Consider the following 27,588-nt stretch of genomic DNA (forward strand, 5'->3'; position numbering starts at 1 on the left):
AATGATATCTCAAATATGTTCATGACAAAGCAAAAAGAATAGACTCATTCACCAATTCTTCTAGTGTCTAAATATGTGGAATCATTATATTTAAGTCTGGCAAGTTCGGTGTTGAAAGAAACAAAAGCAGAACTTCTCACCAACAAAAACACAAACTACATATAGGGCTCTTGTAAGTTCTAGAAAGAAAATAAAGGCTCCAGGTTTCATGAAACACAGAATTTCACCCAATACAAATGTCAAAATAGGTAATGTTGTATTAGGTGAGACCAGTGGATTTTAGAAAAACTGTTAAATCATTGTTGAGTTTGAAGTGCTAATTAAAAGTTCAGAGCCAAGAGCTGGGTCCTTTAGAGTCCAGGAAATAAAATATAGTAGTTACTGAGCTGAGAATAGTAGGAAATGTGCTATGGTGTTCTATAAGTATAGTGTGCTGAAAGAAATCTTTAATGCTTTGTTTGTCTCTTGTTTAATCTTATAATAATCTTATAGTATCACAATTATAAGCATAGAAAAGCAAAATACATCAGATTACAAAAACACTTTTCTTAAGTCTCATGGTAACTATGTGAACAATACAACCCTATAATGCTATCCTACAAAAATAAATATAAAAACTGCATGACATTTTTGAAAGTTTAACTCCAGGAACTATGATAGAACAAAGTGTATGTTTTTCTGTCTACTAATGCTTAGAATTAACTCTTTCCAGGACTTGGTATATTAGGATCTGAGAGAAGTACTGAAGAAAAGATCAACAATAGTCATGTCTGCAATAAGAAAGAGAGTACTTTTTTAATTCCAATATTGAAGTGGCATATGGAAAACCCCAAAGAAGGTCTCAAGCTCCTTCTAAGTGATATTAGAGGAATTCCAGGGAGAATGGATTAATCTGAGGATGATTAGAGGAGGAAAGATTAGTTTGGGGGCTGATTGGTGGGAACTGACTGATAGGAGGCCGGGTGGTGTGTGAATCTCTGACTGTAGGGCGGGAAAAGCTATCTTTAGTTACCAGGAGACTGTGGTCATCTTCCGAGTCAGCAGAAGGCCAAGGGAGTGTCTGTTGATTGGTTGTCCCTGAGTTGTAGTTTTCTATGAAAATTGTTAGTTCAGGTTCAGTCACTTCCAGTAAAACAAAACTAAGGCCTGGACCCCAGCAGGAACTATTTGACACCCTGGCACTCCTAGGTATACATACAACAGCTTTTAGACAAATAATCTGCAGTGAGGAATATCAAAAACTTCTAAACAGTAATGCTCAGAATTGGATTATCTTAATATTCTGCAGAATAGAAACCTGTGTGACCAGGGAAATACTTTTATGAATGGCATATATATTCTGCTGAGGATAACATAGGCTAATTGGAAAAAAGGCAAATAGCAGGTGCCTGTTCCTCTATGCTCCAATCCTAGCACTCAGGGTCCACCACCCTCAGATCTGCAGTACAATGCACAGCTTAACTAAACAGGACTCAGTGTGCTGGCTTAGTCACTAACATATGGCAAGAGAAAATTAATCTACAAATGTTCTTTATTTTCTGGAAAATGCTCAGCTTGAGCAATCACCAAGAAACAAGTGCATTTCCCTTATTAACATATTTATATGAAAGTAATAAATAATCCAGTTATAACAAATCTAAAGAAAGGATTTGTAATATTTTCCCTTATTAAGAACATATTTCACTTTCATCTTATTTTTACTTTTACTTTGGGAGTTGTTCATGTTTATATAATAGCTCAATGCCATGGTTGGTATATGCTATGAAAGTAACGTGGTATAATATGTAACTACAGCATCATCTCCTTTTCACCTCATGTCACATTATCTTGTCCTCATATCAACAATTTCTGACTGTCTAATATTAAAAATGCAACAATTACTCTAAAGAAAATGTCAACAGTATTAATTTATACAGAGTTCTTAGAATAACAATATAACTCCTTAGTAATGAAAATCATTTACTTATATACATAATTGCATTAAAATGTGTTTCCAGTTATTATATGGGACACCATCTCAAAGGTACTCAAGTTATGCTAAATTCCACTCAATTTCAATTCATTCTTCTATTTACAATCTTATTGTATATTCATAAAACCAAAGGTTCTATGAGTTGTTCAGAAAAAGTGAGTGACTGAATAATAAGAAATATAAAGATGTTTTGCTGTTACTTCTAACAGGGTTTACAAGCACCAGGTCAATTCAGTGGGACTTCTAAATGTGACTCCCAGTATGAATTCCAATAAGAAAACAAATTGATACATTTATTTTTATATTTTAGTGAAGGAATTACTTTTTCAAACAGTGTATTTTCTGCTTAGGAAACTCAGATCCCACAGCTAATCTCATCAACTCTTCCCTCACTAATATCTTAATCATTTTTGAGTCAAAAACCTTTAAAAGTGCTGCTAAATCCCTTTCAAGAGATATGATTTTTGCCTGACAGATTATTTTGAAGAGTTTCAAATGAGTTTTCCAGGTCTTTGAACCCAGTGAATAGCATGCACCCTTTTGGAACCATCCAGCCTCATTTCCCCACGTTAGTTTTCACCCTCTCCATTCAGAACCCAGAAACTTGGGAGTATTTCACTTTACTGCTTGGTCATAGTGAAGTGAGTGCTTTGTAGTCTGATAAACTTGTTCCTATTTGAGGTTTATCATAGAAAAAAAATAAATTCTTGGAACTCTAATTATTGAATTACATCAGGCATGTGCTTAGCATTTTAGCACTTGAGAGCAGCAATTGACTAAGTACTATTTACCTGGTTTAGATTTTAGCATTCTAGATAATGTGATTTTGATGAAGTTGGCTCTGAGCTGATACACTAAGGAAGTGAGGCTATTTGTAAACCCGAAAGGTAATGAATGTGTTTCACCTTTAGAAATACCCCAATCATGGAGTAGAAGATGTCAAGCCCCCACCTTCTACTATATATGTCTTGTGGAGATTGTCCTCCCTTAAAGGCAGTCTGGATTTAAGCATGAATAGGAAATCTGTGATTAGGTTGTGTTAGGAAAGGGTCCTTCATAGTAAATTCACTCTCCTGCTGGCTTTGCAGAAGTAAGATGTCAAAGCCCTGCCTTCCTGAAAGACTGGGGTACTCTAAGAAGGGCTTCGTTAGACAGCTCTGTTTTGCAAATGCCATAGACGCTAAAACCTAGGTCTCTGGTGAAGAAAATAACTCACGATAATGAAGAGAAATTTAAAAACATCACTGTGAGATGTGAAACACACAACACATGTGAATTTGCTACAATGCAAATGGAATTTTTTACAAGACTAATTTTTTAAAAGTAGAAGTGGCCCTAAAATTATAATTAAAGATTATATGTCTAAACAATGAATGAATGACATAATTATTATTATCTCACAATTGTACAAAGGGGTATATAATATGTGTTTGCTATCACTTTAGGTTTGCTTACAGCAAGAGTATCCTGGCTTCAGTGTCAGTAAAACTTCTCAGGTTCATTGTAATCTTACAGAATGAATTTTGTGCATATAATTCTTCTTGATCAAAATGATTTTTATTACAATGACTATTCATTTTACTAAGACTTGAAAGTTATAATTTTCAGAAGTATAACAAAGCAGTTTTTTATATAAACCACTTACCTTTACAATTTCAGAGAAGTAACATTTCCCAAAGAAAAATGCTGAAGAATACAAGCCTCTAGCTATGACATTAAAAGTCAATGCTAGTTTAATCATGTAATATTATGATTATCTGTTATATATAATTTGAATCTAATATATCCAGTTTCATACTAATATTGGGAATCAATGCATGTCTAACTTAGCTACTGGTTATAAAATGATATAAAAACATTATTTTCATAATTATCTATATACCCACTTCTGTAGTATCTATTTTTGAATATTACCAATTATTAGAACTCTGATATATATATGTATATATACTCAAATATATATCTAAATCTGGAAAGAGGAAAATAAATTTTAGAAACACAAGACAAAGATTTTATTTTTATAATCTAGTAATATTAATTATAAAAATCATTATTTTTCAATACTTTTGATCTGACATGTAGTAATTGGCTACGTAATATTTCATGATGTAAGATCAGTAGAAAAAAAATACTTTTAGTTATTTCCAGTGAGGTATTGTTTCAAAGGAGGCAATAAAACAGAATCTCTTTATTGAGTCTCATTGAAAAGTAACCCACTACAGCAACCATACTTAATGATATAATGAGGAATACAATGAATAAATAATCATTGGTGCTTGATACAAGGTGCTGATCCTTCATTATTCTAAGGGTCATTTGTAAGCCAGCATTGTTATTGCCCTGAGATGACATTATGGTTAAATTGTGATAAAGGGGAAACCATAAATTGGGAAAGAATTGTAATGGTCATTACCTTAATTAGCTAATGAGATTGCTAATTACATTCTTAAATGACAATGATTTAATAGTCCTGGCATAAGGGCTCACAGAGCAGTGGCGAAGACACCCGTTATCAGTGTGTTTTTACAGTGGTGGAAGAGATATATGTGTGAGACTTAGTAACATAATTACGTTATGCCCGAAATTAGTCATTAAACAACTCTCCCTTAGTTGGATTTAGTGTTGTTTATTCACATACAATATACTTACATAAAATTCAAAGTATAGACAATGTTGTATATGAAACTTCTGGAAGTACAGTCCTTCAACTACTAGATACAGCTGTTTTTTTTTTTTTTTTTTTTTTTTTTTTTTTTGGTCAGGAGAGGTATGATGACAAACCATTTTAACGATGAATGATATATCTTATCTGTGTTGGACAGTACTGCTGAGAGCCAAAATGTTATTAGGTAAGGAATATTGATTTTAATTTACCCATTTTACAACTTGCACCTAGAAAAGATCATGGAGAATATCTTCAACATACGTAATTTTATGTTATAAAATCATTAATGAATTTAAAATAGGAGTGATATACAGGATAAATTATCAAAGTAACTCGAAACCTAAATCTAAATATTAAGACTCATATAAGTCAGAAAAATTAATTGCAAAAGAGAAAGATAACTAAGGAAAAATATAAAGTTCAAACTCTGTTTTCATGGCCGTACACAGACACTTCACATTCAAGAAGACCTAGAAAATGTATGCCCAGCAGGTGCTCTTTGCCAGGATGGCTGATGGCCATGGCTAGATAAATCAAAGATTGTGGACTGCTCTGAGAGAGAAACGGTGAGTTGTACCTAGAGATTCCACATTTGTTTTCCGGCCACGCACAAGAATAATCACACAGACTATATTCATTACAACACTGTTTGGCCAATATCTTAGGTGTATTTCTACCTTGTTCTTATATCTTAAATTAGCCCATTTCTATTAATCAATGTATCACCATGAAGCTGTGGCATATTGGCAAGGTTCCAGCGTATCTTTCTCCTTCAGCAGCAACATGGCTACTCTGCTACTCTCTCTCCGTATCTCTTCCAGCCTGGCTATATTCTGTACCATCATAGACCAAAGCAGCTTTATTCATTAACCAACAAGAGCAGCACATTTACAGAAGGACACCCCACATCATCTACTCTTTTCTGTATAAATAATAAGGAGGGTTTTAACTTTAACATAGTAAAATTACATATAACAAAACAGTTATAAAGCAAGAATTATAGTTACAAAATTTAGTCCATTTACATTTGGCAAATTAAGGAAAATACTCTATCATCTATCCTATCTTTGTGAATCTAAAGTTTTATATCTAATTTACCTTTTATCATAAGTAATAATAACTGTAACTGTCTTCAATTCTGTAAAGACCTACAGAATATGGCATTTTCTTGGTGCCATGTTGTAAATGGAAATTGCTCATTCATTTTGGCCACCCAAACCTGATTAATCACAAAGAAACTATATTAATTACAATGCTATTTGACCTATTAGATCAAGCTTTGTATTAACTAACTTTTACATCTTAAAACAACCCATTTAAATTCATTTTTATTGTACTACAAGGTTGTATCCTATGGGTAAGCTTCTGGTGTGTCTCTCTCCTTTGGCAGCTACATGGCATCTCCTTGACTCTGCCTACTCTTTCTCTATGTCTAGTCCAGAGTGGCTATATTCTTCCCTGCCATAGGCCAATGCAGCTATATTCATTAGCCAGTAAGAGCAACGCATACACAGGACATCTCAAATGAAAGTAGTTTTATCTGCTTATGTGCTAAGCACCATTTTCTTGACACGGTCTCACAGAAGAAAAACATAATCTGGGCAGTGGTGGCACACGCCTTTAATCCCAGAATTTGAGAGGCAGAGGCAGTCAGATCTCAGTGAGTTTAAGGCCATCCCAGTCTACAAAGCAAGTTCCAGTACAACTAGAACTGTTACTCAGAAAAAACTTGTCTCTAACACCCCCTCCAAAAGAGAAACACAAAGAAATGACGTAATCCAAATATACAAATATATTCAATTTTGTTTTTTATGTCAATAATTATTTAGTCTGTACCAGGGTGGACATATTATTTGGCATTAAATATATAAACATCTTTATTTTTAATTTTTTTACTCTTTTAATAACATCACTGATGTTGTTTATTATATGTATATTCTTATTCTTTTCTAATGTGGGCCTGTTTTTGACTGTTTTGCCTGATCTTTGGAAACATTTCTTCCTACTGAGCTGTCTCATCCAGCCTTGATATGAGGGATTGCGGCTAGTTTTATTGCATTTTGTTACACTGATTTTGGTTGCTATCCTTGGGACTCCTATACGTTTCAGAAGGTAAATGGAGAAGCAGTGGATTGGGAAAGAAGAAAGGTGATTGAGAGGTAAGACGGGACTTCAAGAACCAGAGAGTATCCTGCAGTCAGAATGTATTGAATGAAGAGGAATACATTTTAATAAAGGAAGGAAAAAATTAAAAAAAAAAAAAACAGTAGATGTCAGTTGAATTTCCTAAATCTTCGGAAAAATTTAAAAGCATTACGGAAATAAAAGCCAAACTACCAGTTCTTCAGTTCAGTGTTAGGGTAGAAGAACATGTGTTCATGTATGACTCAGATGGATGGGGAATATGCACATTATCATGACATCATTTATCCCTACTCATCATACATGTAAAGAATTCCTTGTAGATACTGAAGAGTTCATTTTAATGAAAGCTCATAAAATAGGTGAATCACACAGACTCCTGTATGTGAATCTTGTGAATTACTGCACTACAATAATTTCTTGATAATTCCTTAGATGCAGAAGTTGGATAGCACATGGCATACTGATCACCTTACCAACACAGAGATCAAGAATTACAGGCTGTTTGTTCAAAAAGGAAGACTGCATTGACTTTTTCTGAATAGTGAACACATACAGTTTTCAGCAGTCTCATTGATTATACAGGACTTTCTTTTCAATAGAATTAAAAAAACTTTGAGTTTAAGAAAAGTATAATATTTTAAAATACATATAGTTTGAAAATGATATACATATTCAAAAACATTCCATGTTGTTCTCTACAAATCTTTCTGATTTCTTGAAGATCTTTTAAAACTCCAAAATAGTTTGTACATAGTGACTCACTTTTAGTGGAAAGATAAGGTAATTGAAATGATGAATTTCAATTGGACACAATTTATGCCATTACGAAAGAATTACATTAGAGAAATTCACTGAGGTCACATTTAATCCAATTTCCTTTCTGTTTTAAGTCTCATGACAAGTCTGGAATGAAACTGTGAGCTTCTTTTATTAGAATGCTTCTTTTCATATTTGTATAATCATCACATTTTCCACTGATCATTCAATGAAAACTATACTCCCAGGAAATAATGTGACTTTAAATGGAAAACACCATGATCTATGATTTGTATAACAAAATGAAATATATTATGCTTATTATCATAAAACATAATTGGTTAATATTAGAGTCAAATAAGTGACTTTTATAGGTTGCTGTGTTCTTTTAGTTGCTTCATCTTAACTTTTCAGGCTGTTAAAGACAAATAAGACATCAAACCATGTACTGGAGAAAAGAAAGCATCTTCAACAAATATTGATGATAAACTGAATATCCAAATGTAGAAAAAGGAAGTTATGTCCATATACATATATATTCCCAAAGATTAGTGTCAAACATATCAAAGAGTTTAATGTATAACTTGAAATCTGAAACTCCTAGAAAATAATTCAAAAGTCTACGAGATATACATACAGAAAAGGCCTTTGGAATATGACTCCATTTTCCCAGGAAGTATGGTCAAGATTTGACAAGTAAGATGCAATGATTCTGGAAAGTTTTTATATGGCAGTAAAGTATTAATGGACTAGAAATGAAGCCCAGAGTTTAAGAGGATCATATACATCTGACAGAAGATGATTATCCCTTTTGCATAAAAAATAAAAAAGTCAAGAAAACAAATACCACAACTAAAAATTGGGCTCTGAAACTGAACACATCAATATCCATAGAAGAAATAAAGATAACTAATAAATATATTAGATTGTGGTTAACTTTCCGAAGAAAATGGGAAATGCCCATTGCAATTACTTTTAAAGATAATCTTCCTGCAGTCTGGTAAGGAAAACAAAATAATTGACAACAAATGATGGAGATGACATGGAGAAGATGAAAGCCGCATTCACTAGTGCAATGATAGAAACTGGAGCCGTCACTTTGGGAATCTATATGGAGAATTTCCAAAAGCTAAATAAAGCCTACTCTGTGGCTTAGCTATACTGCTGCTCCACATGTGCCCAAAATCTACAACACACCTCATAAATACTTGCACAGTTATATTCACTGTGGCTCTTTTTGCACTAGCTAAGCAATGGAAACAGCCTAAATGTCTTGCAGGTAAAAGGATGAAACAAAAATGGATTATATTGAGTTACATAACCTCGAAACAGAAAGACAGATGCTGCATGTTCTCTCTTATCTGTGGCTCCTAACTTCAAATCTTTAGATTGAATATATTGCCTAGAGTAAACACAGAAAAAAGGAAAGGGAAATAGAAATTGGGATGGTGAGGGAAAGGAAATCAAAAGATATAGACTCTATGAGGAATGGAATATTAAAAAAATAGGGTGAAGGTTTTTAAATGAAAATGGAAGAGGGAGGGCAATGTTGATGGAGAGGTAATGAAGCATAATAAATAAACCTGTTTGTTTGAAAACAATGAGTTAATATATTACATCATTCTTATCTAAATGTATATGTAACACAAATATATATATACATACACAAAACAAGTATATATATTATCTATCTATACCTCTATACACACACACACACACAGAGAGAGAGAGAGAGAGAGAGAGAGAGAGAGAGAGAGAGAGACAGAGAGAGAATTTATATAGAGAGAAAGAGTTTAAAAGTTTAAATTGTTCACCACTAGAGGAAACAATGCTCCTTACTAGAGGCAGAGTTGAGCCAAGGAAAAACTCTAGTGCAATGTGTGAGAAATCGACTTTTTCCAAGAGACTTCCAAATTATTATAGGGTATTTTCAGTGCTTTTTGTTGTCTCCCACAATATGAGGTCAATCTCTATTTTTTCAAAACAACCCAGGCCTCAGCGGTGTTGAGCTGGATCTGATTTAAAATTCCCTCCTTAATAGATTTCAGAGTATCACAAAGTACTATGGGAGCTGCCAAGTGAGAAATGTGATCAGTAGTCTTAATTGGCCTTTATGTTTACTGTAGTGACTTCTCTTATATCAATTTGCCACAAGCTAGAATTATTGGAAAGGAGGGAATCTCACTTAAGAAAATTTCACCATAAAATCCAGCTGTATGGCATATTCTTAATTAGTGATTAATGGGAATCACCCAGAATGGTTAGTGATCTTCCTCAGCTTGAGACTATGGGTTCTATAAGAAAGCAGGCTGATTTTTTTTCCATTTTATATTTTTTGCTTCTTTGTCAAAAATCTGGTGTTTGTAGGTATGTGGATTGATATTCGGGTGTTCAATTTGATTCCATTAGCCCTCCAGTCTGATTTTATGACAATACCAGACTGTTTTAATTACTGTAATTCTATAGTAGAGTTGGAAAAAAAGAAACCATATTCAACAAATGGTGATGGTATAACTGGATATCATCATGTAAAAGAATGCAAATAGATCCATATCTATCACATGCACAAAACTCAAATCCAAACAGATAAAAGACCTCAGCATAAAACCAACCACACTGAATCTCATAGAAATGAAAGTAGAAAGTACACTTGAACATATCGGTGCAGGAGACCACTTTCTAAATATAACCTCAGTAGCACAAACACTGAGAGAAACAATTAATAAATGAGACCTCCTGAAACTGAGAAGCTTCTGTAAAGCAAAGGACATGGTCAACAAGACAAAATGGCAGCCTACAGAATGAGAAAAGATATTCACCAGTAGCACATTGGACAGAGGGCTGATCTCCAAAATATACAAAGAACTCAAGAAAGTGGTCATCAAATGATCCTATAAAAACAAATAAGCCAATAAACAATTGGGTACAGACCAAAAATGAAAACTCTCAACAGATGAATTTAAAATGGTTTAAAGACACTTAAGGAATGCATAACATCCTTAGCCTTCAGAGAAATGCAATTCAAAACAATTTTGAGATTCTATCTTACATTCGTCAAAATGGTCAAAAACAAAAACCCTAATGACAACTTTTGTTGGAGAGAATGTGGGGTAAAGGGAACATTCCTTTATTGCTGATGGGTGTGCAAACTGGTACAGCTGCTTTGGCAATCAGTATGGCAATTTCTCAGAAAATTAGGAAACAACCTTCTTCAAGACCTAGCAATACCACATTTGGGTATATACACAAAGGATGCTCAACCATACCACCAGGCTATATGCTCAACTATGTTAATACCAGTATTATTTATAGCAGCCAGAACCTGAAAATAACTTAAATGCCCCTCAACCAAAGAATGAATAAAGAAAATGTGGTACATTTACACAATGCAGTACTACTCAGACAAAAAAATAATGATATTCTGAAATCTGCAGGTAAATGGATATCTCTAGAAAACATCATATTGAATGAGGTAACCTAGAAAGACAAATATAATATGCACTCACTTGTAAGTAGCTTTTAGACATAAAGCAAAGAAAAACCAGCTTACAACTCACAACCCCAGAGAACACAGACAACAAAGAGGACCTTAAGGATGACATAAATAGATCTAATCGACATGTAAAGTAGAAAAAGACAAGATCTCCTGAGTAAATTTAGAGCATGAGGAACATGGGAGAAGGTAAAAGGGGAGGGGATGGGAGGGGGGAATTGAGAAAAATATTCAGTTCAATAAAAAGCAATAGAAACATAAAAATAAAGAAAATAAAAAAGAATAAAATATAAAAAGTCGGCTGAGCAAGATGTTAGACCCCTTGATTCACATTCGAGCAGCGTCTCTGTGTTGTTCCTTTCTAGGAGCAGAAAATCCCCTAAGTCTTTTCCTTTCACAAGACAGAAGCTCAGCTGCCTGACATCTTTCCTTGAAAACACTTTCCACAATGAAGATCAGGTTTCTCCTTAATTCCCCTTATCTCTTTCAAAACAAGCCTGGGCTGGTGGTCCTTTTCTCCTCATACAGTAGATTTTGTATTTCTTTATACTCTTCTTGCTCTCTTTCATTGTACATCTACACAAGAGTGACAATCAATAGCCATGAATCAGAATCAACATTAGCCTGTCATGCAATCTCCCCTGCCAAAGATAAGTGCATTACTTTGAAATTTAGCATGGATCAAGTTTACAGGTCCAGGTGTAGTGATAAGTTGATTGTGCTTTAACAAATGAATCTTGCCTGAAGATCAGAATGCAGAGTTAAGTCACTAGAGACAAGGCAGTGGGGAGTCATACACCTTTAATCCCAGTACTCCAGAGACAGAAGTAGACAGATTTCTCTTCGTTCAAGGACACCCTGATCTCCATGAAACTGATGAGTCTATAAGAGAAACAGAGCTCACACAAAGGTGATCCCAGCACTTGAGAGTCACATGCCTTTACACACAGCACTAAAGAGATGGAGACAGGCATGATATGACTAGGTAGAGAGAGGAATATAAGGCTGGGGGAGACAGGAGCTCATTACAGTCTAAGGATGCAATGTGAACTGCAGTCTGAAGCAGTCAGTCAGAGGAGACAGTCTGAGGAGGCTGTCTGCTTACTGGTCAATCGCTCTTCTAGACGGAAGTTCCAAAGTTTTTCACATTCACTCAAAATCATCCACATTCATTCAGAAAAACAACAAACAAACAATAACAACAAAACCCAGCTAGGTCAAGTTTGTCACACCAATACCCAAGATCTGGTCCCAACTTCTGTATTAATTAATTTTACTACTGTGATAAAAAGCCATGACTAAGGTTTTTTAGGCTAATAAAGATTTTTGGGGAATAAAGATATTTAGGCTAACAGATACAAAGGTATAAGAGCCATCACTATCACTAATATTTATAGGGAACTATATAAATTAATGAAATGGTGGGTAGAACAACCGATAGCTCCCAGATGGAGCACAGGAAGGAAACAGACATGAAATGGTGACTGGCTTCGAAAACTCAAAGCCTACTCCCAGTGGCTTATTTTCTCCAGCAAGGTCACAGCTACAAGGATCCCCAAACAGTATCAACAAACACAAGCAGGAACCAAGTATTCACAATTTCGGAAGCCAGGAAGGACATTTTTGTTCAAACAGTCACAATTATAGAAAGGTTCAACTGAGAAAAATACAGAGAGCAAATGACTATGGGATGCCCACCCATAGGAAATACATTTGCAAGTGAATCGCTACCCTGAGTAACTGGAAAACTTCATAAAGCAAGGAAAAGAAATTATGTAAAACCCGAAGGACCATAGGTATTTTGACAGTTTGCATCTTCTATGTATGACAAGGAAGTTAATTCAGGAAACTTTGCAATGTGGTTGACTAAACACAATCTGAACAATGACACTATCATTTTATCTGCTTAAATAATATGGGAAACCTCGCAAGGCCCCATTTCCTGATTATGATCTATAGTTAGATGATGCATACTGGGAGGAAGAATGAATGTTCCCTATGGATGTTCTGCCTAATTGGTTATCTAAAACCAAACGGTCAGAACTAGAAACACACACACATATACATACCTATATTAAATGGATTCAGGAGGTTATACTAATATGAGAGTTTTGATCATGCAGGAGAAATTATAAAAAGGAGTAAGAGGAGTAACTAATATAAATACAGTACACATGTATGAAATATGAAAATAAATTAAAAATATATTCATAGTTGTAATTGGGGAACTTACAAGAATTATTAGATCCATCTGTTGTTAAAGGCTACTTTTTCCACTGCCACATTCTATGCCTCATGATAACCTTATAATCGGTTTGAAAACATTGTGCTGTGTTCAGAAAACAAATAACAAAAGAATACCCAGAAATTCTGATTATGGAAGAAAACAAGGACTTCTGGGAAATCAAAAATGGTTATTATTAATCTTTCATATTAAACATTTTGTTCACATAGTCTGATACAATTTTTTCAATATATAAACTATTTGCTACTAAAAATAAAATTGCAAAAGGCACAAGGGCAAATGTTAAGGATAAACTATCCAATATACTGAATTATGTGTGTCCTCTACTGGCAATTTTTTAGATTTCAGTAAAATACATCTTTAAAGAAGCATATGTCCTTTATTTTTATTATGTTTTATCTTTTGATGTTATTATTTGGGTTTTATATTTAAGTTAGAATGCATAATATTAGATCTCATTGTGGCAGTTTTGAGCAAAGTCTGTTTTTTTTCTTTCCACTTATCTCCCACCCCCTTACCCCACTGAAACTCTTTCTTTGTTCTCCCCCCAATATACTATTTCAATGTTGTGTCCCATGTCTTCTCTTGTTCCTTTTCCACCTTCCTCAGTTCCTCTTTTAAATCTCTCTTGATCTCTTTCCTAGGTTTTACTTCACCAACATTTACAGTCCTGTGTGCATACATGAGTGCATTACAAGCTAGGATCCAGTCATTATAAAGATTTTTGTCCATGTTGGGGTCAACTATCCTAAAGTATATTCCAGATTCAACCTTTTCCTTGCAATTTTCATGATTTAGTTTGAGGCCAAAAAGAACCCACTGAGTCCACTTACTCCAATTAAGGCTCTATACACATAGATTTGAGGGAGACATCATCTGCTGGAACATGGACAACTTATCATCAACAATCACCAAGAGAAACCTGACTTTTCTATTGGCGTGTTTGCAACTGTTTTCTAATAATCTGAGTCTTCATATCAAGACATACAAACTTGCCAATCAATAGTTGATCAAGAAATAAACATAAAGAAATTGTACTGTTACATACAGTGTAGTTGATGAGGATTATTATAACATTGATTTTTTTCATTTATTGTTCTTATGTGTTAGATGTAACACTTTTACAAAATTTTTATGATATTCAGGTATCTAGAGGGATCTAATGTTGCCTAGGATAAAGATAGTGTACAATTAGCATGGCAAATTCAATAATGAGGGAAATGAATTTAACTCAACTCAGTATAAATTGGTTCAAAATAGTAGAACTCATGTACCCAACCAAGTTTATCAGTAGCTGCTATGACTACTAAGTGAATGCAGCGAAGAAATAATAGTTTCCACTCAGTGAGTCTAGCAATCTAAGTGAAATTAAGGCTGAAATAAATATTGATGAGTCATTTAAGATATAAAAACATAGAATGAGGATAATCACATATTTTTATATCAATGATAAATATATTAGTATATTAGTATGTTTTGTTTAGTCTTTTACGATGCTAGGTTTTGTCTTTGATCCTGTCAATGACAGACACACCAAACTGTAAGAAATAACAGCAATCACACTGTCAAACCAGAGTCTTACATTTGACATTGACTCAATTAAGACCTTGCAGAACTGGTTGTTTTAAGCTGTGTGGTGTCCCTTAAAGAGTAAGTTCTTATGCACAGCAAATATTTATGTGATCATAGTTGTAAACAATATCTTCGCTGATCAAAGCAAGTCAAGGAACTGGCAGGGCCTAATCCTTTATCACTAATGCCTTTAGGAGAAGAAAGATGTAACATGCCATTGAGAAGGAGAAAATTTACAAAGGCATGACTCCTGAAATAAATCAGCGAAAATTTTAGAGATATAAGTACAGGAAGACCGTAGAGAGCATAAAATTATAGGTTCTATTCTGAAACATTAAAAAATGCCCCTATTAACATCTTGAATTTAATATTTTAAAATATCAAGTAATAGATAAACCATCCAATTTATGAACTGAGTGAATATACAGAATTCTGATAGTCCTGACTCTCTTATTTCAAGGATGTGCAGACATTAAAAGGTTTCAATTTAGAAAATTTAAATAGACACAATTTACGAGACTCTTAATGTTCAAACAGCTGTAAATCAAAGATCAAGAAATGATTGGTTTTGCCGGGCGGTGGTGGGGCATGCCTTTAATCCCAGCACTTGGGAGGCAGAGGCAGGTGGATCTCTGTGAGTTTGAGACCAGTCTGGTCTACAGAGCTAGTTCCAGGACAGGCTCCAAAACCACAGAGAAACCCTGTCTCGAAAAAACCAAAAAAAAAATGATTGGTTTTTATAGGTCATAAGGAGAGAAGAAAAGCGAATTTAGTAATTATAAAACCCACAAATAAACTTCACGCACTTACATGAAAAATTCAGTATTATTTTTTTATTTTGAAGATATTCCTGTATAAAGACAGCATTGCTATATTTTAATATAAAATTTCTTTGAAGATATTAAATAATTAACTATTCGTTGCTCTTTTGTAATGCAATGTCTGAGAGAATGGCATTTATCTTTTCATGATAAAGCACTGCTTTTTTTTGTTATTTCTTCCCCTAAGATCTCTCCAAGGAACATAATTTTTGGGGTATTAATTTACAAGTATTATACTAGAGGGTTTGTTTTTTGTTTTTGTTTGGTTGATTTTGTTGTTGGTGGTGGTTATATTTTTGAGACAAGGTTTTTCTGTAGCTTTGGTGCCTGTCCTGGAAGTAGCTCTTGTAGACCAGGCATACTAGAGTTTTTAAGCTAGATTATGAATTAGTTGCAGACAATACAACTAATTTTTAAATGTTTCCACAAATTTTCTGAGAAATCATCTTCAAAGTAATATTAATATAGAAAAGCTACTCAAAGCCTCAAAGTTTTTTCTGTAGTATTGCCTATTTTCTATGTGCTAAATCTATTAGATGTCAGCAAGGCTATAATCTAATTTTATCACATAGATTTTCCACCAGGAAGTCAACATCTATCATGATCCTCCTTGGAATTTAGTTTACACATTAAAATTAGAAATATTGACATTGCATGTGCATCGTTCATTTGTGTGTTATCTTGGGCTCTGCCTCTGAAGTAAACCAATGATTTGTTTTATTTCTCTCCAAATACCACTCTGTGTGCAGAGCAGTTCCCATTTGTAAATGTTTTTCAATGATCCAGGAAATACAGGAAGGGTGCTTTCTTTTTGAATTAATATTAAATATTAACATTAAACGTTAACACCACTTTCGTGAGTCCAGTTACTAGATAATTGCTATGGCACCACCACAACTAGTATACGAATTTGTATTCAAGTTGATCCTTGAGCCAGTGCACTCAGCATCTGTATACTGTCATAATGCAGTCAATTCGTAAGGACAGTATTGATGATTATCTTCATTTGAATTCAATTTTCTGCTTTGCTTAAAAAATCTCATCCATGAAAAGAAAATTATATTTTGATGAGGTGTGGTGATCGGACTGAGATGTCTCTCCTAATCTTGTGCATTTGATTCCTTTTAGGGAGGCTTAGGAGGCACAGCATTGTTGGAGGACATGCATACCTGGAGGAGGCTTTAGGGACTAAATGTTTTTTTGTCCTTCACTGTTCTCTTTCACTACTTTATGTTTGTGTTTCAAGGTGTGAGGACTCAGCTCTCAGCTTCTACTTTCAGTTGCTACTAAGCTTTATCCAAAATAATATAGGTGATTCTAATTTCTCTGGAATCATAAGTCCAAAACATACCTTTCTTTATAAAAGTTGCCCTTGTATACTATCATATAACAGGTATAAAATATATCTATTAAAATTGGTGCATTTTACTTTATATTTGAGAATTAAATCACATTGATAACTAGTTTTCCTGGCAAAATACTTGCACATTTTCTTCAACCACATAAAGGTCATTATAGCCAACCATCCTCCAATGATAATGTTTTTTGTTCATTTGGGTAACTAGAGAAACAATGGATTAACTGGAGTGGGCATACATCTTCCATCAAATTTTATTCTATTGCTTTGATGAAAGTATCAAATATTTTAAAGTAAGTTAGAGTATAGGAAGCATAGCTAATGTTTGCTCTGTACATTATAAAAATCAATCAATATATGCAGGAACTAGAAATGTCTCCTTTTTATTGTTGTTGTTAATTTGCTTAAGAATATTTTGAATAGAAAAAAAATTTGTTCCTGTATTATATAGACTGAAACATGTTCTAGATCGTATCTTCATTCTGTTTTACTTTGTGTATATTCACAAGTATATTTAAAAACACTGCCATAGATGATATACCATATCTGCAATAATTACATAAATAAGACTGACATGATTTTTACAAATTTAACATAAGCCTGAGCTATATAGACTGTTCCTATATTAGTGGCTACATACAAATGAGATGACCACTCAATTCTACCCTTGTAATTATGAAGAACATTTAATCACAAATCTCATATAACAAGATTACCAATATAAACACAAGAAACTAAAATACATAAATGTTTTTTTTTTTACTTTAACTTGACCATATTCCTCAAACAGGATGATACTGTTTCACAGAATGCACTGCTTAATTTCAGGTAGAATATTCGGTACTTGCATCAAGTTGATGTTTTAAGTTGTTATTCTACTTTGTGAATGTAGAACATATATGTGTCATGCATGTATATGTATAATAAACACAGATTATATACACAATCATACATATCTGTGTGTGCTTGTATATGTATGTATACACAATTACATATGTGATACACATATGTATATATGTATGAATAAACATACACACATATATGCACACACACACAATTTCTGTATAAGTTCCATATGATGGCTAGTACTTTCTGTGTATAATGTTCTTCATTTCAAAAGTATTTTGTTTTAAACATAATTTTAAAAATTTCCAAAAAGAACTTTGCTCTTTTAAGATAAAAGATTAATAATTTTAAAAGTAAATAGTTAATTTATAGCTGGATAATTGTTTTTCTTATTAGTAGAAGATATCATTTAATTCATTGCTCATTGTAGCAAGAAAATTACTAGAACAGTATTTAAATAGATGTAGCACCAAGTTTTTTTCTGAATATTTAAATAAATGTAGCATCAAGCTTATTTCTGAAGATCTATATTTGTGCCCACATACAAATATTCTCAGCTTAAATCAGGGAAGCCATACTTTCAACGAATGGCAGTGAACACAGATACTCAAAGTTTCCTTACATAACGAGAAGAGGTGACTCTTGAAAACATGACAAAATGAGATACATACAGCACCCTCTGTATGACTTAGGAACCGTTGCTTTGGGGAACACAGGAAGTTTGTAAGAGCTAGAAGACATCAAGGAAGGCTCTGAATTGCCATGTCCTAGGCAAAACACAAACATTGAAATAAAGAGCTTGCAACTGCTGCGGTTATAACACAGGGCATGCAAAAACACTGGCCCTGTCAGCAGTTACTCAAGGGTAAGCAAAGAGAGTTCATAGTTCACTGTCCTTGGGTAATGAGCTGGAGATTACTGATTGATTGTAGATTTAGGGAGATTCTATTTTCTGTTATATGTCCACTAATGAGACTCCCAGGATCCAAAGAATAGTTCTAAACCCATAATTACACACATAGTCCTGTATCAATTCGCAAACACGAAAACGGGACTTGTAGGAAAAAGGGGTGTGGGAAAGCCTGGAAGGGAGATGAAAGACATGCTAATGAGTGTCATCAAGATTGAATATATTTAATTAATACACTTTTTACATTAAAAGAATAAAATTAAGTAACTAATTATTAATGTAAGCATAATCACTTAGAGTTTAATTGAATGTAATTTGTCATTAGTATCTAGCTTTTAATGCGATATACATAGAGCTACTACACCTAAGTTATAATAACCATTCTCTACCTTTTGGTTACAAACTTTGACCTTTATTGGCTCAGCCCTTTCTCCTGTCCAATGAGAATTCTAAAAAATTTAGCTAAACAGAAAGGATCTAATGTGATAGAAGCACAAAAGTTGTAGTACATAGAATTACCATAGTTCATATTTTAATTAAAGAAACACGTATGATTAACATAGAAAAAAAGATACATATAATATAACCCTTTACTGTTTGGTTATATTTTATTTAACTTGGTGATTTTAAAATGAAAACTCAATGTCCCAGTTACTGTCTGAGTTAACCCCTCCTCAGTGAGCCCTGTGCCAACAGAATTTTTCTGATCAATGGCATTCTTTTCCAGAGACTGGAACCTCCCAAAGATCTAAAGAGGAGGAAATTCAGCACACAGCCTAAACAGAAATGCTTTATTTACTCTCTTCATCCCTGGTGACCAAATTTGTGATCCAGTTCACTGAAGCTTTTAAGAGGGAATTGTGTATTCCCTGAGCAGATACTGCAGAAGCCCGGCAATGAGAACAGAGTCAAATAAATAAAGCTCATCCGCCTGCTTCATATCAGAAAGTTTGAGTCTACTTTTAGGTCTTTATAATTTTTTTAATTTATGATATATGTGATTTAAGTTCATTTATTACTCCATGTAAATTGGTTGTATTTCTAAAAACAACAACAAAAAAAACAAAATAAACAAAAAGCATCAAAAAAATAAACAAAAAAGCCAAAGGAAACTTTCTACTTTTTATACATAAATTCTGGTTGTGACCCTAAACATGTCAATAATTGCTTGTGGTAAACAAGTAAATTAGAGGTATAAATTTTTGTTTTCATAAAATTTAATAACATTACTATGGAATAGTTCTTAAAAATAAAGCAAGTATTATCAGATAAAAAAATTAATAATTGATTTAGGAGAACACAGAAATCATGATCATAAATTATGTCCTCTAAAAAGGTAAACAGAATAATCAGAGAATGTACATGTAGATTTAACGACATAATGTTGTCACCTGCCACATATCACAAGTTCTTATATTTCATTTCTTCTTATTTTATAATAGGATGCAAGTCTAAATACTTTCTGTATCTTTTAGAATCCTACATTTTTCCTGATTAAGAATTACATAAAAGTCAAATGATATGGACACATAAAAACCTTGTTTTCTTAAGATTATGCAAACAAATAGAATTTTATGGCATTCTATTTTCAACTCACATAATGTGGCACAATGACAGACAGACAGGTAAGTATGTACTCACTCACAGAAACACAGATTTGCAGACACGCAGACTCCGAGACACATACACAAGTACATACATACAATGAATTATGACGTGCTCATAAAAGTAATGAAATACATTCCATAATCTATAAATCTTTTGGAAATAGCTGATTTGAGAGTTTGATTGAATTTTCCTTACCATTGTAGATTAACAAGCACTCACGTGAAACGAATCACTGTGTGACTTCTTGGGATGTCATTAAAATGCAATAAAATATTTCATGCAGTCTCATGCCATGGAAGAAAAGGAAGAAAGATTGCCTTGATGTAACTGACCTGAACGACATTTGTTTTCTGGGACATATCCATATGCAAGCAGCCAGAGCTTTCGCGGCAGTTTATACATTTCATATACAAGGGGTTACATAAGCAGAAAAAAGCATTTCACAAGGTCAGAAATGAAATGCATCTGAGTCCGCTGTTAGCATTCAGCAGAATTTACTGCAGATATTCTGGGATCATATTTTTTTCTGTCACTGTGGATAAGATGACATGCAACCTACATAGAAAGTGATGGTATAGATTCTTTTTCTGAAGGAATGTACTTTGCAATATAAAAAGAAAGAAGTTGCCATCCGCAGTCAGGATCTCACTGAGACACTTTCTCTCAGACAACTGAAATATTTGACTGCAATAGAAATCATTTATGGGGATTTGAGTGTGTCTCTGAGAATAAGTATGCCTGTTTAAAAACCTTGGAAAGCAGGTTGATTTGTAATCAAACATTCTTCTTTGAATATGAGCATTTTTGTTTTATCTGTAACTTAAAAAATGTGACTAGCAGTACAAGATAAATCAGAAGTGAACCTTGTGTTTTTGCTTTTTCTCCCCCTTGCTTCTGCTGATCAGAGCTTTTGCAGCTCAGGGGATGATCCGAGCTTTTGCAGCTCAGGGTACACCTAGCATTACTCAGTTCTAATTTCATTGGGTGTGAGTAAGTAAATTATAACATCTTGGTATTAAGAATGAGACCTATAAGCAAAAGTTATACAAACTGTAGTTAAGTAGTGGAAATTTACTAAGTTATGTTTTAAGAAATTATTTATTTACATAATAATTTAAATAGGATAATATTTTAACATTAAGTAATAATATTAATTTAATAATTTAAAATTGCAATTGTACTTTATAGTTTTAATAAATGCAACATAAATTACAGAATTATTTGCATTAACAATGTGCTTTTTTTTAAAACATATTTCCATGTACACACATTATGTAATCAAGCCAAGTATATTATCTCCACAAGTAGTTGTAATAACTTTATGGAAAATACACAATCTATTTTAAAAAATAGCATGGCATCACATGCTTGTCATGATGCTGCCCACCAGCATACTGCAGCTTCATGCTTCCATCTACATTCATCTTGACACTTAGTACTCAACTCTCTGTGGCCCCTTTGTCTCACTATCTTTCTCCTGTTCCTGGTACCAATAATAAATCTTCAATTCTTGTGGAGTCAACTTTTACTTTTTAAATTCCACATCTGAGTGTATGCAGCATCTGTCATTTTAATGTCTGGCACATAGTCACACAACATTGTAGTCTCTATTTCAAATATACATTGTTTGAAAATCTATCCTTTTTTAGGCGTATGTCATATTTGTTTCTGTATGCACATGAAATTTTTTATTCATTCATGACAAATACATTCACACATGCAGCACAATAAATACATATATACAGTACAGAAATATATATACCTTGGATATTGGTACTCAAATATTCAAAGATGAATAGTGTAGATTCATTTCAGCAGATTGAAATCATGTGGAATTTATATACACACCTACAACTTTTCCTCCTTCAACAGATGGATTACCACAGTACCTAGAGAGTAATCATTTCCCATTCTGAAAGATTCCGTGGGCAAATACCAGGGTCAGGAGATCCTCATGGCTGGTCAGGGAGACAGATCCTTATTTGTGGATAATGTGGGCAAACACACAATGGACAGAGTAAGTAGGTTCAGGAGAATAGCTACTTCTGAGATATAAGGAAATTCTCCCTACTGTTATTAACTGATTTTTGATAAACTTTTTCAGCACTACAACTATATTACAAATGAAATGGAGAATAAATTGTATATTTGTTCATATACTGCTCGGTGCATCTTAAGTCATTTAAAATTTGATACACCTTTCCTTTTCACTTTACAAATAGTTAATTTAGTACAGATGACTTTGCTTAATGAGGACATAGGAAGCTACTGCCCAAAGGCATAAAATTACTAATAAATCAGAGCCAAAGCAGGAATCAAAGAAGTTTAGGTACAAAATGATATTAGTCACATTATGACACATTGATCTTGTAATGTTCAAAGTCCCTGATCTGAAGTTATGCCCATGGGTCTCATGTTTTACACTTTTGAAATAAGCATAAATACCTAACTCATTAAATCTATTTTTACTGAAATTAAATGAGATTACAGAAAAACATGGATTTTAAATCCAATTTAGATTGTTCATATTTAAAGATGTTGTAGCACTGGTAGCATAACAGCAAGAAACACTAGAGAATAACCCATATAGTAAATGTTTAGATTATCTGTGTAGTCCTAACAGGTAGAAGAGACACAGGAGGGTAATGAGCTTGCTCAGTGGTGAAGTGTACTTGGAAGGCATGTAAAAGGACCGGAGAACAATTTGCTAGGACCCACAACAAAGTCGGGTGTGGCTTCACATAACACCAGCCTAGATTCTGGTTCACTGAAGGAGCATGTTACGAGGAAAGAAGGCAAAGATTGACAAGGCAAAGTACTGAGCACCCTCCTCCAGTCGTCATGGTACACAACTGCACTCACCCTTCTCAACAAAACAAAAAACCAACCCTCAAAGACAGAGCAATAGAGCTAACACTGTAATAAATTGACAAAAATCGGTGAAAAGAAGATATGAAGTTATATGTTTCTGTTTTCAATATCTGATTATCAGGTTGTTTATAATTATTAATCTACCCATAAGAATATTTCTCAAAATTGGGATATTGTAATCATAATGCACAATATTTTTAATTTATCACAATAAGTGACAGGTTTCAAAATGTCATTTTCTTTTTTTATTGATTTTTGTTGAGTTCTACATTTTTCTCTGCTCCCCTTCCTGCCACTCCCCTCCTCTTCACCCTCTCCCAAGGTCCCCATGCTCCCAATTTACTCAGAAGATCTTGTCTTTTTCTACTAGCCATGTAGATTAGATCTAAGCATCTTAGGAGCCTCATTGTTGTTTAGGTTCTCTGTGATTGTGATTTGTGGGCTGGTTTTCTTTGCTTTATGTTTAAAACCCACTCATGAGTGAGTACATGTGATTATTGAATGTCCTTTTCATGCATATCTAATACTGTACTTTGTTCATATCACTTGCTACACACACACTCACTCAGAGATTTCCTTCCTCCAAGCTGTCATGTGTATGACACAAACACATATATAATACAACCACAGTGTTCATGTCTTTATGTTTCATGTTTTATTTTGCAAAGCATTAAATTCTCGTGTGCTAAAATAGCACCCAGACATAAATTGTAACAAAAAATGATTATATAAATTCAAATTTTAGATATAGATACAAACAGGAGCCTGGCAATCAAGAGGACACACATAAACTATGTAATGATAACATTATGCAAGGTGTTTTGTATTTAGCTGTATTCTTTAAATTGAAATTCTACATATCATATAAACATATAAACAGTTTTTGATATTCTAAATCTAGATTATTTTACTGACTTCGGTAATCTCCAGTTTCTATCCTTTTTTTGCAAGCAACATATGGTCTTTTGTTGATGGATTAATCTGCAAGGCATACTACATTTTCTGTATCCACTGATCTTTCGATGGATATCTAGATATTTCTGCCAGAGTCTTTTCTCAATACAGAGAAAATATATTTCCTTCTTCCTGTACTGTGATCTGTTCCTGAGGCAAGTACCAAAAATGAGGTTGGGAGTGTGGTACTGGTTCAGGAGAGTCCTGTATCCTATGATATTTTATGAGTTTGTACTTGATTCTGAGATTCTATGGAAATCACTGAAAAATTTAAGACATGGGGAGCTGTGATAAGATTAAAATATTTTTAAAAGAATGTGGAGAGTATTAAAGCAACAAGATCGAGCACAAAGGATTCAATTATGAAGATATTAAGATGGCAAAGAGAGAAGAAACCTAATATGATAATGTTGGCAAGGATAAAAAAATATAGCTTTCATAAACACATATTCATTTTATAAGTAACCTATTGAATGTAGGAGAAATTATATTCACAAACTAGACACATTCAGACATGAACATGTTCATTTTAACGTTAATTGGGAAACAATGAATTAATTAAATGATAATTTATGGGTTGGAAATATCAGTTTGAAAGCTATTAACTAATAATTGCTAACTGAGGAATCACATGACAAGAGAACATTCTCATATGGTCACTGTCAGAAAGTAAGGCTCAAAGTTCCAGACTGGAAAGAAAAGACTAAAAACTTAAAATGCATGAGTGACTGAGGAACAATCTTGAGAGTGGTGATGGGGAGCCAAGAACAGGAAGATTCTATACAGCTTAGAAAAAATGTAAGAAACAAAATCAGACTCAATGGGGCAATGCAAAGGGCATTCAGCAACAAGAGAAAATTGCAACACCAAGTATGTGAAATAAAAATAACCCAAGTGGCTGTACAGAAAAGCACAATCTAGACAGAGCTAGGAAAACAAAGAACATGGGATTTACTTAATTTTTTTGCTTCTTGTGAGCAATTGTGTTTAGATGAATGGGACATTTTAGAATGTACTTTGTCAGCATCAAAGAGAGAGGTAAGAGAATAATGTTTAGATTCCAGAAAGAAGGAAATAATTAAGAATAAACCAACACAACTTCCAGCGTTGAACTTCCGTCTTATTAGTCCCCAGTGCAAAATAGTCCAGGCCAATTTAACCTGGCTCCTTTGATCCTAAATTGTCTTTGTTTTATTTATTTTTCAATGGGGAAAATTCTTAAATTTAGAATAACTCCCTTGGCCCTCCTGATTTTTCCAGCCTTAGTGCTTATTTTGATTTACCTCAGTGATTGGCCTCATACCCCAGCTCTTTATTGCTAGACTCCCCTTTATTCAGACATTTCCTAAAATCTCCAAATGGCCTCCATGCTGTATACCTAAGAGCTGACATGAGACAAACTCATACAAACGACCTACAGAAAATGGAGGCATTTACTTTCACCTCAGATAATTGTTAAGTGAATGAGATGATTTTATTTTATTATTATTATTATTCCTGATTTTCCTTTCTATCAGTTGTTAGAACAGAAAATATGATTGAATGAGGATAAACTGAGAAATGATAAACCTCATCTGGCATTTCACTTTCTAATACTGGAAAGTGGTGCTGTTTTGCTTTAAAAGTTGGTTTTAATGAGAAAAGTTTGCCAAAAAAAGAAAGAAAGAAAAGAAAAAAGAAATAAACATCTGCCTCTAGTCAAAGCCAGAATGATTACCCATTCCCAGATTGCCTTGCTAAAATTGTGGCGGACTTATCTTCATTTATCTTTATTTTTGAAGCTTTTCTTATTATGATTGTAGATAGTGAAGAGTGTTCCATGTGCTTAAATTAGTTTCCTAAGGCTGGTTTAATAAAACTAGGTGACATAAAATAGCATTCCTCTCTCTCATTCTAAAGACAAGCCTTCCAGGACAATATTGTTAGCTCCATCACACTCCATCATGACTCGGCATTTTTACTAGGAGGAGAACTCCGCCCTTTGTCTTTCTGATAACTACCAGATATGTTCCTTATAATGGTGGTTTGAATGGGAATGGAACGTGTAAACACATATGTTGGAATTCTTCATCTCTATTTGGTAGAACTGTTTCTGAAGGACTAAGAGCCATGACCTTGATAGGGGTGGGTAAATCAGGGTGGAATTCTAGTGGCTCACTTTGCCTCTTGGTTTTGTCTCGATATGTGAGCTCTCAACTACTGCTCCAGGACTGGATGGAGTTGTCCGCTGCCGTTCTCTCCACCATGTTGATCACAGAGTCTAAACCTCTGAAACTGTAACCTCTGAAATAAACACTTTCTTTTTAAACTGCCTTAGTTATGTTATCTTATTACACCAATGGTAAAGTCACTAAGACAGTCATCTTGTGAATCTTTGGTTTACAGAAACATCACTTCATTCCTGCTGCAATTATCACAAATATTTTCTTGTTCTCCCTTAGTATAGTTTCTCTCTCCTCTTTTCCTGAGAAACCTTAAATTGAATACAAGTACTCAAGTCTATATTTTTAGGTCATATTAAAAAGATTGTGATTGTTCTTTGGGCTGATGAGGGAGGAAGACTTGATTGGGAGAGGGGGATGGAAATGGGAGGCGGTGGCGGGGAAGGGGCAGAAATCTTTAAGAAATAAATAAATTAATTAAAAAAAAGATTGTGTGTGTGTGACAGTGTGTGTACATGCGCATGCACACACAAGTGTTTTTAGTTCAAGATTATTGTGCTTCTAACTCAAACAAAAGTCCCACCTAGTTGTAAATCAGAGTTCTGCTCTCTCAAGGCTATTGTAAACAGGTGGAACTTGTTTCCAGGTGTCGTACTCCTGAAATAGGGAAGTAGTTGGTTCCTACCTAAAACAAAAGTCTAGGGATCCAGCTAAGTTCCAGTTCCCTTTATGGAAATAACTTGGGATTTCACCCAAAGAGCGGTTTTCCTACAGAATGTTTGGTCTAGGGCATGAGTCAAGGGCATGAGTGCTAAATGTACCCTGTGACTTTCAATTTATATGTTAATACAGCCATTCTGTTCTACTCCTACCTTTTGAAATCAGGGGTATATTAAGCTGTTGGAAATTAAACACAGACTAACTTTCAGTACTCACTGAAATTCACTCCCAATACTAAAAGTAAAATAAAATAAAAAAATAAAATCCATTGAATTAAAAGTTTCAATGTGTCTTCTAGGGAACATGATTTGACTTATCAAATCTGTTATCAATTATATTAAATGTGTCCTCAGTGATTTAGGACAAATGGGGAACAGCAGTACATTCCAGGTCAAGGAAGAAGGATGCTGTCTCTTAGAAGTATGCTCTTGAGACCCTGCCTGTAAAGGCTGATGAACTGATTTAAAAAAAAAAAATCAACAAAAAAAAAA

The 27,588-nt window shown here is 33.8% G+C and overlaps 1 protein-coding gene across 7 annotated transcripts in view; it reads right to left on the reverse strand.

Annotated features, from left to right (window-relative positions):
• The window catches only part of Cdh18 (cadherin 18), a 736,062-nt gene that overhangs the window by 537,124 nt on the left and 171,350 nt on the right, over window positions 1-27,588 (reverse strand). Inside the window, exon 1 of one of the 7 annotated variants that reach the window (XM_057789876.1) lies at window positions 20,723-20,749. The exons of 4 other annotated variants lie outside the window; for them this stretch is intronic. The gene's annotated coding sequence lies outside the window, so the exon portion shown is untranslated. Of the gene's footprint in view, window positions 1-20,585; window positions 20,693-20,722; window positions 20,750-27,588 lie in introns of those variants that run through there. 2 more of the 7 variants (XM_057789881.1, XM_057789880.1) reach the window with 2 other exon arrangements.

This window comes from Chionomys nivalis, chromosome 15, assembly GCF_950005125.1.
Source record: "Chionomys nivalis chromosome 15, mChiNiv1.1, whole genome shotgun sequence".
In the NCBI taxonomy this organism is placed as follows: Eukaryota; Metazoa; Chordata; class Mammalia; order Rodentia; family Cricetidae; genus Chionomys; species Chionomys nivalis.